We start from the raw sequence: 13,136 nt of genomic DNA, 5'->3' as shown, positions 1-13,136 counted from the left end.
ACATCTTTTTCTCCTGGGAGTTCTGAACCAATATCTGAACTTAAACATTAGGCCTTAGGTGATCAAATATATTTAGAAACAAGTGCCACACATCTGACACAAATTATGCTACTCAATGATTCCCGATTTCTAAGAGAATTCTAAGATGAAGCATTTGGAAGTTATCAAATGAATCAGCCTAGATAGAGTATGTTTTAAGTCTTTAGCATACTTATTGTTTTGGTTGGATCTAGTTTAAGAAGTAAGGAAATTTTTGTGTATAACCTTATTAAAGGTGTTAATCATAAAAAACAGTGGATCCAAGGTTGAATTATTTACATAAAACTTGGAAAAATCTCATGATGTAAGACACGAAGTCCATATTTCCAGAACCAGAATGCAAATTATTTTCCTGTTTACCATTTTCTAAAATGTTAGAATGTATAAGTAACCAACTAGCTGATTGCCTATCGGGGCAAGCACAGTAGAAAAGTGTATGGGCTTTGGTGTCAGAGCTGTGTTTGTATTCTGACTTTGTTACTTCCAAGCTGTTTAACTATAGCGGAATTTGAGTTGTGTTGCTCGGATCCCTATTTAGGACTGAAGAATTTATTTTCTCCTGCTGCTGCAAGTGCTATAGATTGCATCCAACTTGTTGTCATGGAGTATAAAATCCTGGCCCCCTCACCCCAACTTGGAACAACTCTTAAGGGCCATCACAGCTCTAGGGCTCCCCATGGGATCAGCTGAGGCCTCACTGAGACTGCATCGAAGCCCATATCCTCCCTCTGCCCAACCCTGCTTCCTTCCCTTCTTCTCTAGGTATTCATCATGAGGATACGCTCTATAAATTTGCTGAACACAAATCTCTGTCTCAGTGTCTGCTTCCTAGAAACCCAATGTGCAACAGTGATCTTTTATAAGTTATTTAACTTCTTTAACCTTAAATTTCATGTAACAAAGCCTATCTCATTTAAACTTGTTATCCGAACTAAATTAAATAACATTCTAGCACAATGTCAGATATGGGATAGATGCCCAATAATGTTAAGTTCTTTTCTGTTTTCCAGGTATATTTCCTTCCTCTATGTAGCTAAGTCAATTTCCCCCCACACTACTCACCTTATGCAACTACACATAACTGGCAGAATCTAAGATTTGAGATTCTGTGAAAACTTTCAGTTGGTTTCCCCAACCTCAGGCAAAACAATTCCATTCTGGGACTAGTTATGAAGAAAGGGGGTTTACAGGATATTATCACATAGCTAAGTACACCAGACTATGGCTCCCAGTGGCTGTTTCTGTGTCAGGTTTCCTCTGATTGCCAAGAAAATGAATAGTAAACATTTTTAAAGTTAATGGCCTCATGTTTGGTTTAAATAGTCACCTTGAGAGAACATGACCTTGCTTTAGGAGCTAGGCTTTTTTTTTTTTTTTTTTTTAGATTTTACTCTTTTCTCCTCAAAAATACAACACACCAAGAACATATTAAGTGCTTCACTATGCAAACTACTGGATCATATGGTAGGTGAAGCCAATAGTGTTATATATATGGCATATATACAGCTCATTACAGGTGGAAAGTCTACAATCCACATGTTACAAAAAGGGTTTAACAGATGGGGGCTCTAGGAATGATTATGATTGTTCACTTTGATAAACATTTATTAAGAATAATTCTGTGTTAGGTTCTGAAGATGTAGAGATGAGTAGGACATGGTTCTCTGCCTCCAAAAAACTCATCTTCTATTCTTTCAAGTTGCAGGCTTTTTGGGATTCTTTGTCCATAGGAAGGGGGGTGAGAAATAGAAGGCCATATTTTTTTAAACCATAATAGAAATCTATGTAATAGTGCCAGGGTAGCTGATATAAATTGCTCATTATCCCCCAATATCCATTCTATCCTTCCTTTTAATAACAAACCACTTCCCCACAATTTTAACTGGGCATATGTCCATCCAGATAGAGACATTTCCCAGCCTCTCTAGCTGTTAGATGTGGCCACATAACTACATTCTGGCCAGTGGGGTATAAACAACCGTGATGTGTGTGGTCTCTGGGTCACACCTTAAAAAGGAAGCTCTTTCCCACCACTATCTCTGTCCTCCACACTGCTGGCTGGGAGATGACCCATCCACAAATGAGAGCTGTATATTGAGAATGTAGAGACACCTACCAGCCACTAATTCCGAATACTACATAAGAAACAGATTTCTGTTTTACTTAAGCCTCTATATTTTAGGTTCTTTTTAGCTTATGCCCTAATACCTGTATTTTCTCATTTAATCCTTATAATTAACATGTGAGGTACCTGTTGATATCTCCATTTAAAGATGAAGAAACTGATTCAGAGATTAATTTGCCCAAGCAAGTAGGAAAACTGCAAGTGAAGTCCAGATAATCTATATTCAAGTCTAATTCTTTTCTCCAAATGGATTCTTTTCCGGAGAAAAAACCAAACAAACAAACATTTTCTAGTCCAGAAAGTAAAAGGTCAAGGAGACATGACCAGAAGTTCATAACATCAAGTAAGGAGAGTTTGAATGGGTCTTGCTCATCAAATTTTGTCTATTAGAGTTAAAGTTAATAAAAAGAGGAACTGTTCCATTTTGCATAGAAAGTAAACTAAGAGAAATCACTACCCCAAGAAGAAGTGAAGACAATAAATTGGCCGAAGGTGAATTAGGCCATTCATTCACAATAGACTCAGATTAGGGAAGTTTTGTTGGCGTTTGGGTACATCCTTAACTTGTAGGTTTAAGTTTTAAAGAAGAGCTCTGCCTTGCCCATGAAGTTCCCCTTGGGGCCTCTCTCTGCCAGAAATCTTAGATGGACTGGCTGACATGGCATGGCATTCCTTAAATTCTCATGCTGGTGCTAGCACAGCACACCAAGCTGTGAGCAGCTATGCTGCCAACAACTTCAACGAGGAAGAAGCAGACCATATGCTAAGATGTGAGCTCTGTAACCATCCTTAACTTCACAGTGATGTGCTTAATAACCATATTTCAAAATTATGTCACAGTTTGGGTTTTGAAAGAACATTAGTTCATCCTGTATCCACAACCAGAAGACTTCAAATTTTCTTTGAGTTGGTTGCTCTTGAAAGTTTTCTTATGTGAGGACCCTCAGAATGAAAGTGACACAAGTTGTTCTTTATCTTTGAGAAGGGCTGTGCTCCCCACAAGGGGTCTCAAGTTGTCTGCCTCCTTTCCTTTTCTTCTAACAAGTGTGCTTTGGTGCAAGATACCCCACTTCCTCCCCACTCCAGCCCTGCCCTCCCTTTTTCTGTTACCCTGCTTCTTTCTATTTATGATAGAGGAAGGATGTCCCTCCTTTCAAACATCAAAGCCCAGACCCCTTGCCTTCCTTATTTTGTTGGGCTATTGCTCCATCAACTATCCCTCTTAATTGACTCCCCAGCCTTTCCATATGGTGATCCCTGTCCTTTCTTCACACACACAGACACACACACACACAGACACACACATGCAGACACACACACACACACACACACACACCCTTGTCGTGGGTTTGTAATGTGTTAACTTGACTAAGCTGAACTGCATTTCCCAGAATTCTCCTCCCTGTATATTTTTAGTTATCTGGGCCAAAGTGAGATTCTTGTGGGAGATTGGGTGGGTGGAAGTGAAGCAGCAGCCATTTTGTAGCTTGCACACGTTGCCACTTATCAGTTGCCGTGGTTGCTGTGAGGCAGCAGCCTGGTCTGTGACTGCCCTACCTTCCCCTGGACCCTCCTTCCGTGCTCCCATTCCTAGGCCAGGTGTATGAATTTAGCTCCATTAGGAAGGTTCCAACTTCTGAAGTTGTGAAGTTGGGACAACACCACACCACTCAGAGGCAGCGAGAAATGACATGGGTCTCAGTCCATCCTTGTGGGGCTCCAGCTCATGTTTGTGGGCTCTGGCCTGCTCTTGATCTCCTCCACTTTCCATCCGTCTTCCCTTCTATTTACCCTGTGGGCTTCATGCTCCAGCTCCAGACGCAAAGACAGCCTCACAGAGACTGCTTGTGCAGATCCCATAATTCCGTAAGGTCAAATCCCCATAACAAATCCCTGTGTGTGTAAGTGTGTGCACACACACATCTCCTAGTGGTTGGCTGTTACTGATACACACCTCTTGACATTTTTACCTAACACCCTCAAATTATATACTGCCCATATTCGTCCTTTTTTATCTCAACATTCTCTAGAATGTAGTTTATGGTCAGTATCTTACTGCAACATATTCAAGTGTTTCTCAAAGTGACTGGTCAGAACGCTTGTTAAAAATGCAGATTCTGAGGTCCCCCACCTCCAGACTGATTGAACCAGGATATGCATTTTGAATAAGGTCTCCCCACATTGTGATGCACAGTAAAGTTCAAGCACAGTAAAGTACTTGGCACCCTGTAAGCCGGACCATCTTCCCTCACCTTCTTCTGTACCTTCTATATTCCACTTGAAGCTGCTGTGTTGAATGGCATGGGTGGCTTTCTTACTTGTCTATTCTCTGGCTTTGATCCTCAGGAACAGCTGAGATTGTTGAAAATCTTTTCTTTTTATTCTTTATGTCCTCATGGGTATATGTCCCAATGGGTGTCCCCTAAAATTTTCTGATCTGCTCCAGTTACTAGGCACTTAGGACTCTATCCTAACTCTCCTCCTAACTCCCACTCCTTTTTGTTTTCTTAGCTAGCATTTCCCAATGTAATATCTCAATTCAACTAAGAAATGTATTGAACGATTACTGTGTGACCTGCACTATGCTGGGCCCTGGGAATAATCCTTACACTTAAGGAGCTCACAGTCTAATGGTCTGAGAGATGATTACAATTAAATCATCAACTGTAATTTAGGGTAATAAGTGCTTCCAGGGTGAGTAGTGGGTGCTAAGTTAGATGTAAGAGGCCAGGGCAATATGCCTAGAGGAAGGCTTAAAGAGTTGTCACTTCAGCCAGGTACAGAATTGAATGAGGATGTTCCAGCAAAGAAAAGAGCCTGTCCAAAAGGTAGGAGGTGTGAGGGGTCAAGGTACATTCTGGGATCTGTAAATAATTTGTTGAGGGAATGGCTAACATGAAGCTGACCAGGTAAGTTAAGGGTGCTCTTGAAGAGCCTTAACCACCTTGTTAAGGGGTTGGTCTTTATTCTAAGATGGCATTAGGGAGTTTTAAGCAGCAGAGAAAAAGGGTGACAGATTTATGTTTTGGAAATACTCTCCCAGTAGTGGTGATAAAGGTGGCACTCCTAGAGCCAGGGGAACCAGTTAAGAGGCCCTTGCAAAAACTTGGGGTAAGGAATGGTGAGCCCCTTAAGACAAGCCTGGTCAGGGTGGTGGAAGATGAAGAGAGATATCTGGGAGGTGGGATTGATAGAACTCAGTGGCTGATTTGATGTGGGGTGGCTGGGGTGGGGGTGGGGGTTTTGGAGTGAAAGAGAAAGAGGAGCCTAAGATATAGTGTAGATTTCTGGGTTGGGGACTCATGGAGGAAAAACAGGTTGGGGTGGGTGTGGCAGGACAGGGACGAGGAATGAAGAGTTTAGTTCTGGGTCTGCCCAAGTGATGTCCAGTAGACAGGTGAACACAGGGATAAGCAGGCCTGCTCAGGAGGGCTGGGCCTTGCTGACCATACTGACTCCGCTTTTTTTGGGTGCCCCCAGCCACGCATGCTTGACTGAGATTTTATTGGAGAAATGGCTACCCAACACAGTGAAACAACCTAACAACTGAAATAACTTATTTTTTTTCCAGAACCCACAGACTTTATTTATTTATTTATTTAACATGAACTAACTTATTAATCCTATCCACCTATAAACTCTTTAACTCAATACCTCCTGCCCCATCCCTCTTCCCTGCTCTCCCAACAACACTGAAGGGGAAGTTGTGGGAGACTGAATAACGCCCCTCAAAGATGTCCATGTCCTAATCCCAGGAACCTGTGAGTATGCCACCCACGTGGCCAAAGGATCATTGCAGATGTGGTTAAAGTAAACAGCTTGAGATGGGGAGACTATCCCAGATTATGTGGGTGGCCCAGTATAATCACAAGGGTCCTTATAAAGAAGATGGTGGGAAGGACAGAGTCAGAGGAGATGTGATGAGGGAAGCAGTGGTCAAGGTGATGCAGGGCCATTAGGCAAGGAATGCAAGTGGCCTCTTGAAGCTGGAAAAGACAAGGAAATGGATTTTCCCCCAGCTTCCAGAAGGAAGCAGATCTGCCTACACCTCGACTTCAGGCCAATGAGACTGAATTTGGACTTCTGACCCCCAGAACTGAAAGATAATAAATTTTGTTGTTTTATGTCACTAAATTTGTGGTAATCTGTTACATCAGCAATAGGAAACTAATACAGAAATGTATCAAGAATCAAAGCTGGAGGGACACCCAATGAATGGCCTTAGATGTTGGCATGACTGAAACCTCAAACCTGCCTCATAAGGGCTGGGTTACATCACTCCGAAAGGCCCCAGCATCTAAGTTCATTATTTCTTGGTTAGATATTAGTAACCCATACAAGATCTAAGTAATTACACTTTATTGTCATCTCTTTTGCTAAACCAATGGTTACCAGATATTAGTGTGCATTAAAATCACCTGGAGGGTGATCTCTAGGCCCACTCTCACGGTAGGGTTCATGTAGGGCCCGAGAATTGCATTTCTAACAAGCTTCTTGCTGATGCTATTTGTCTGGGGATCACAACTTCGAGAACTACTCTAATATCTATACTAATCTCTTTTGCTCACTCTAAGAGGTGTTGTACAGATCTTCTCTCCCTTCTTTATTACACTGTCAATTCTCTTCTGTGTATCCTCAGAGTTTAGCAATGTGCCTGACTAAGTAGACATTTCATGAATGTCTGCTGATTCCCTGCCCTATCCCACTTATATTCCCTAAAAGTTAGGGACCAAGCTCCTTTCAGCAAAACATTCTATTGCACAAAACATTCTTTAAGATACAAAACTGTTTACAACCCCAGAAAATTTCATTGAGATATGAGCAGTCAGACACTATTTACAATTTAATGTGCATGGTCTGCTCTCTGGCATTTTTATATGTCTGAAAAACTAAGCTAATTATCTTTTGGTTGTTGGCAACTTCTCAATAAGAGAAGTAAAGTGTAATACTATCACGAGGCAGTTGGTGACATAAAGAAGAAAGAAATTATATTAGAAGAATAAACATTTTCTCCCCTGGGGGTAGGAAAGGGGGTGAGGAGAAGAAAACCACATTAGTAGTTTAAAATGCTCTTTTCTCATGAGAGCATTCAGGAACAACAATGTTGGTTTTTACCAGTTAACATTGAGTTCCTAGAGATGATGCAGTTCTGTTTCAATGCAGCCTTTCCCTGACAGCTCGAAGCTTGGCTTTGCCCCAGAACCATTTTCTAGCCTGATGTGACTCTCCAGTTGAGCTCTAAAGAGAAGAGGATCTCAAAGTAGGTTTTTAATATTTCATAATGTTTTTAGAATTGTTGTGTTAAGATGTCTAGAGGTCTCTGTGTATTGGATTCTTCAAACAATATTCTTTCTAGTTAGCTGGGCTGAAAAATATAACCAGACATTAGACATATTAGAATGACATATTAGAAATATTAGAATATGATATTCTATAAGGTTAGAAAGTATAATTACAATTTTCTTTTGTTACTGTAAGTTGGATGAAATCCATATTGATTTATCTTTTAGAATAAGGCAGCATGGTTATAAGTTTATAGTAAGTCAGTTAGTGAGTACTTACAGTACTTACAGTTACTCACTTTATAGTAAGACAGCTAGGAGAGAGAGATTTATTAATCCTAGCTACCCGCGTCCCCTTCATCAACAGGTGGACTCTCAACCACTGCGCCACCAGGGAAGCCCTATTATACTTTTATTTAAATAGGATTGATATATTTTGGAAGTATTCAGTACTGGTACAGAGGTGGCAAATACATGACTGACCAGACTGCATCTACCTGACTTTGCCCCATTGAACCCAAATGTATCTTCAGAATCCTTCTCAACATGTTAGATGATACAGGTAGAAGCCTGGCTCTGGAGTCAAGACAGAGCTGGGTTTGAATATATGCTACTGTAGTTACTAAAGACATGGCCTTGGACAAGGTTCTAATCTCTAGGCACTAGTGTTAGTAAACAGTGGTAACGATTATAGCTATCTTACTAAAGTTCTAGTGAGCTGAAATGAGAGACTGTAACACATTCCTTAGCACAGGGCCTGGCACAAAGAGCTCCATAATATTAGCTATTCTTCCTCTTATTATTATTATCATTAGCTAATAAGGATGGGTAAAGGGTGAAATTATTTGAGTGCCACCCTCCTCCATAGTGTTTAGATCGTGTCCAGGCAGAGGCCTTATTTGTTAGGTTTTCAAGTCGCTTACCTAATTGGGCTCTATCCCTCTGGCATGACAGCACAACTGAGTGAGCACACAGTCACCTACCCAACTGGGCTACAACCTTCTGATTCCAAGCCCAGCTCTCCCTGCAGCCTCCACCTCCTCCAAACCACCCTGCTCAAATTATGGTGGTTCAGACAGGAGAAGCTGCTGTTACTGTCATTTTCCACATCCTCTCAACCCTTAGAGCACCCAGCTGAGAACTGTCTCGTACCACTTATTCCTGCTCCCATCTCTCACTAGAGTTTAAAGATATTGAATGCAAGAGCTCCATTCTATTCAGCTTCCCAAGTATATCTTAGACTCATCCAATTCTCTCCACATACATGCTGCCATCCCTCTAATTCAACACACCATTAATCTCTTGCCTGGATTGCTGAAATAGCCTCTTACATTGGCTCTTTCCTTCCTCTTTTACTTCCCTCCCAACCAGTCTCCATCTTGGCCAGTTTGATATTTTAAAAGTGCAGTCCTGACCATGATCCCTCCTTAAAATATTTCAACACCTTCCCAGGCTCTTGTAATAAAATGCAAAATCAAGAGCCAAGTCTACATGGGGCAATATGAATTTGCCTCTGCCTATTTCTCCATCCCCATATCATACTCTTTTCTCTGTGTCACAGCTATACTGGCATATTTCAGATCCTCACATAAGCCAACCTCTTTCCTTTCTCAGGGCCTTTGCACATTCTGTTCCTTTTGCCTGGAATGCTATTCCCTTGGCTGTTAACCTGCTTGGCTGTGATTCCCCCTTTAGGTTTTGGTTCAACTGTTCCTTCTTCAGAGAAGTCTTCACTCATTCCCCCTCCCTAATATAAGTTATATCCTCACCTATTATTCTCTCCAGATTATTTTTATTTTTCTTCCATGGAGCGCAGCATATAACTCTACACTTGCTTGTTGCATATTTCTTTCCCCTTCTACACTGTGATGCTTGTGTGCTTAATAATTCTTCTAGCTCAGGGAAAATCTTAAGCAGGTTCTGTTTAGCTTCACAAGTAAAAGAGCAGGACCTTTCCCTTTCTAATCATCATACCACGTGGTAGATTGTGAGGGCCCCACCTTCTTTTGGGGGAGGGTGCTTACCATGTCCTGGTATTTTGCAGTGAGGTACCTGTCCTCATGGACTAACTTGGGTAAGGAGTGAACTAAGTCCAGGGACAGGAAAGTGTTACTTGAGCTGGGGGTGTTGCTTGGAATATTTGTCAGAGTAGGCTAAAATTTCTGTAACAAACGTCAACATTTTAGTGGCTTAACAAGAAAAATTAACTTCAGTTCACATAACACAGATGTTTCTGGTCAGAGTGGGACCAGAAACTCAGGGACTCTTCCAAGAAGGGACTTGGGGACCCAGGCTCCTTCCACCTTTTGGCTTTGCCATTTCCTGTGGCCTTGTAACCTGTCATTTATACCTGGCAGAACAGGAAAGAGGGAGCATGGGGATTGCATTGGAAGTATTTATGGACAGGATAGGAAATGATGTATATCACTTCTTCTCAAGACCATTGGCCAGAACTCCCTGCTTCATGATATGACTTCATCTTTTTGCAAGGGAGGCTGGGAAAAAGAGCATAACTGTGTGCCCAGGAAGAAGAGGTGGGCACGGAGTTTGGATGCCTGGGGAAAGGATAGTTTGTATAGACCCAGTGTGGGTGGTGAGTGCTCCCTCTGTGTTGGGTAAATGCAGTCTGGTTGCCATCTGGTTCCTTGGTGCCCACAAATTCTCCTCACTCTGGCCCTGGGCTGAGATACAGCTGTGCTCATCCACAGCCCTTTCAGGTCTGGAGTGCTCCTTCCTTTCCCCGCTGGCCTCTGTGGCAATTCCCTTGCCCTCCATCTCTCTTCCCCCTTTCAGCTCAGATGAATCTTTGCCATCTAGTGAGGTGTCTATATGGGTGTGGTCCGTTCATGCTAACATACTGTTTATGCTTAATGTCATTTCTATTCCCCTAAAGTATAGGAAATCTCCTTTTATTCTCTGCTTTCTGCTTATTTCATCTCTCCACTGAGGCAATGAGCATAGCCTAGCTACTTGACTGGGAGGAGGGAAAGAAAAAGTGAACTATTGGGAGAAATAACATTGGTTCATATTTCAAAAATATTGTCCCACAACAAGTTTAAGCTCAATGAAGGTAGAGACCTTATCTGTATATTCACCAGAATATCTCCAGAATCTAGCAAATGGACTCAATAAATATTTAGTGAACAAATAAATGCATGAATAAGCACATGAGTATTGTAAGAAACACTATTCCTCACAGGTATTCTCTTGCATCCTGATTCCTTCACGCCTTCTCAGTCTTTCCTTCTCCGGGGTGTGAGCAGTGCTCTGACAGCCCTGACGGTGCTCTGCGCTTTGCAGGTTTGACATATTGTCGTATACTTTTACACGTATCCCCATAGACTTGGAGAGAATAATAATCCAAGAAAACAGGACAGGGAACAATAATAAAAGGAAGAAGAATAAAAAACACCCAGTGCCTGGCACATAGGAGCCCTATAAATATTTACTGAATAAGAGAAAAGAAGAAATGCCAAGTTTTCCCCATTCAGGGGCTGAAACAGGCAATTCATGGACATACATTGAATTCGAACATTCTTTAGTTGAAAGTTTATTAAAGAGAGCTATGCTGTAGCCTGGTCACAATGTCACTCTTGTCCTTCAGCAATACACTAGCTTTGTTTTTCTAGCTGGTGTCTCCGACTCTCAAGGCCTATGTGAGTGCTGGGGGAGAGTTAATGCTCATGAGAGGCAGGATCAGGAGGCTCTGAGGTGGTTCCTGTGCAACACTGAGAAGGAAAGTGATGTGGCTTCACTTGGATTCTAAATCACTGCTTTATTTGCTAATATTTTGGGGGAGTGCAGAATTCAATGAAAAGCTTTTTTTAAACCTCTCCTCAATCTTTGGTGGCCAACATCTCAGGTTAGTACTCCTGACTCTCATATCAAACCCCTTCTTTCTGGTCTATGTCTATTTCACAGACTGAAAGACAAAAATACCATACCCAACCTCTCTTGAAGCCAAAGGAGGCATTTGACAGAATTCTGGACAGGGAGACAAAAGTTACTTTTTTCTACCATGAATGGACAAGATGGCAGTAGGTGTAGCTGCCATCTTGTGACCATGAGGGAGAGGTCAAGAGAACCACAGAGACGTTGGCCCTGACACTGTTGAGCCACTGAACCAATGCTAGCAGACACCTATCTTCAGACTTCTCTTATGTGAGGGAAAAATAAACCCCCTCTTTGTTTAAGGCACAGAAATGACAGATTCACTTTCAGCCCAAAGTATCCCTTACTGACAGCGTTTCATTCTTTTATTTTCCTTTTTTTTCAGATAAAAGTAAACAAAGCAGCTATATTTAATAAATATAAAAATGTTTCCACAAAATATTAAAATAAGTTTTTAAAATATGAAATTGCACAATAGGTGAAACAATTTTGAAAAAGAACAAAGTTGGAGAACTCATACTGCCTGACTTTAAGACTTACTCTAAAACTAAGTTTTTTATAAAGTCTTTATAAGTCAAGACAGTGTGTTATTGGCAAAATGGACCAATGGAACATGACACCTAGTCCAGAAAAGATCGAATTGCAAAATATTCATCACTGTGGAGCATATTCATACAGAGGAAAAATCCAACAACCTAAATTACCTCTTCTGCCTAGAGCTTCAAGTCAGCTCAATTCCCAGTGACTAAGCCTGAGATAAATTGTGATTGTAATGAATATGATTAAAAGTAAATTATTTTTCTTTTCCTCGAAAGCTTTTTTTTATAGTAAAGAAACTTTATTACCTCAATAAGTTATCATCATTTACTTGAAAAATAATAGCAGGAAATACAAAGAAGTAGCAGAAAAATAGAGAAGTGGAAGACTTTTTCTAGTCCATCTTCACGACTATTTAAATCTTGAAGAGTAGTCAGAGAAATCCAAAAGTAAATATGTGATATAAGCCCTATCTTCAAAACCTCACTTTTGTTTGTAGTACCTTTTTTATAGGGGAGGGAGAATGGTTTATTATTTATTTTATTTTTTTAACATCTTTATTGGAGTATAATTGCTTTACAATGTTGTGTTAATTTCTACTGTATAACAAAATGAGTCAACTATACATATACATATATCCCCATATCTCCTCCCTCTTGCATCTCCCTCCCACCCTCCCTAGCCCACCCCTCTAGGTGGTCACAAAGCACTTAGCTGATCTCCCTGTGCTATGTGGCTGCTTCCCACTAGCTATCTATTTTACATTTGGTAGTGTATATAAGTCAGTGCGCCCTCTCTCACTTCGTCCCAACTTGCCTTCCCCTTCCCCATGTTCTCAGGTCCATTATCTATGTCTGCATCTTTATTCCTGTCCTGCCCCTAGGTTCCTCAGAACCGTTTTTTTTTTTAATTCCATATATATATGTTACCATACGGTATTTGTTTTTCTCTTTCTGAATTCACTGTGTGTGAAAGATTCTCGGTCCATCCACCTCACTACAAATAACGCAATTTCGTTCCTTTTTCGGGCTGAGTAATTCCATTGTATATATGTGCCGCACCTTTATCCACGCATCTGTTGATAGACACTTAGGTTGTTTCCATGTCCTGGCTATTGTAAGTAGTCCTGCAGTGAACATTGTGGTACATGACTCTTTTTTTTTAACACCTTTATTCGGGTATAATTGCTTTACAATGGTGTGTTAGTTTCCGCTTTATAACAAAGTGAATCAGTTATATATATATATATATATATATACATA

This window comes from Neophocaena asiaeorientalis, unplaced genomic scaffold (genome assembly GCF_003031525.2).
Source record: "Neophocaena asiaeorientalis asiaeorientalis breed wild unplaced genomic scaffold, Neophocaena_asiaeorientalis_V1.1 scaffold401, whole genome shotgun sequence".
Lineage (NCBI taxonomy): Eukaryota > Metazoa > Chordata > Mammalia > Artiodactyla > Phocoenidae > Neophocaena > Neophocaena asiaeorientalis.
The sequence above is the reverse complement of the archived record's forward strand: the minus strand, read 5'-3'. Positions refer to the sequence as shown.